This window comes from Opisthorchis viverrini (assembly GCF_000715545.1).
Source record: "Opisthorchis viverrini unplaced genomic scaffold opera_v5_211, whole genome shotgun sequence".
Classification (NCBI taxonomy): Eukaryota; Metazoa; Platyhelminthes; class Trematoda; order Opisthorchiida; family Opisthorchiidae; genus Opisthorchis; species Opisthorchis viverrini.
The window spans coordinates 629744-630879 of record NW_008751861.1 but is presented as its reverse complement, the minus strand read 5'-3'; the positions used below and the strand labels follow the sequence as shown (position 1 = coordinate 630879).

The window sequence follows — 1136 nt, the reverse complement described above, 5'->3', positions numbered from 1 at the left end:
GTGGAACAACCAAAAGGATTATCCAGTTAGCAAGCCATGAGACCACTTGAAATATTTATTCTCCCTCAGTTGTTTTTTTTCCTGCTCATATCTGATTGAGACTGTCACCGCATTTGACGGTCGATCCGCTGTCAACCAACCAGTTTGTCTCCCACACACCCACACCGGTGTTCGGGCTGTTGTTCCTCTGTCTCGGTTGATCATAGATGGCCGTCTGTGCGCCTGTGTACGGGATGCCTTGGCCACGGAGTGGGTGTGAACTTTCTGTGTCCTTATTTGACCTTTCTCCGGCACATGATGAGATCGGACGTGATTCAGACGTTCAGGCGTAATCGCACGGCCGTTTGACATGATTGTTCCGGTGCGCAGTAGGCTGATGCGCAGCCGTATTAGGTTTACTGAAATCTCTTCAAAAACCTGGTGAGTATTGTTTTTTTATAATTTACGGCGATAACTCAAATGACGCGCCAACAGAAACAAGAAACAGCCTCTATGCAAGTTGAAGATATCATAAACGAGATGCTCAGATGAGCTGCCCCTTATTATCAGTTTTATTTACCAATGCGAATATTTTGCCAATGACCAGATAGTATTTTGAGAAAACCGAGCCATTTCGCACAGAACAGCACTATATCACTTCGGATAATTTCAACTACTGGCTTAAAAATGCTTTGGAATTGATGAGCGTAACTTCGAAGAGGAATTTTACGACTCAAAACATTTACTCACGGCTTTCTTAGCCGATCCATTTGGGGATGTATCATCATGGAAATGTAAAACGAGGATATGCATATAGCCCCTGTTGAACAGGTGGGCACGTCATATCCCGTTTTGAACTTGTACGGCAAGTACAACAACTGCTACAGTCCGCAGTGTAGACAGACAGGTGAGAAAGTGTCGCTGAATGAGTACTAATCACAAGGATAACTGAATAATGATTTACATGCACTGAAAGTCCACTCGAACCTACTTTTCTCTGGCGATTTAGAAGGTTAGACCTTGATGATCCTGATAAACTAATATAAACCAAAACTATTCATGGAGTGGAAAGTAAGGTTTCGGTTGTCCTCTTTGCACAGATAGTCTCATGCTGGTTAGATCAGTAGTTCTCGGGGTGGACCATGTCGGACCTTCGT

At 43.8% G+C, this 1136-nt stretch overlaps 1 protein-coding gene across 1 annotated transcript in view; it reads right to left on the bottom strand.

The window, feature by feature from the left end:
- The window catches only part of T265_08176 (hypothetical protein), a gene marked incomplete at both ends in the record, with an annotated part of 30906 nt that overhangs the window by 28234 nt on the left and 1536 nt on the right, over positions 1-1136 (bottom strand). The window lies entirely within an intron of this gene.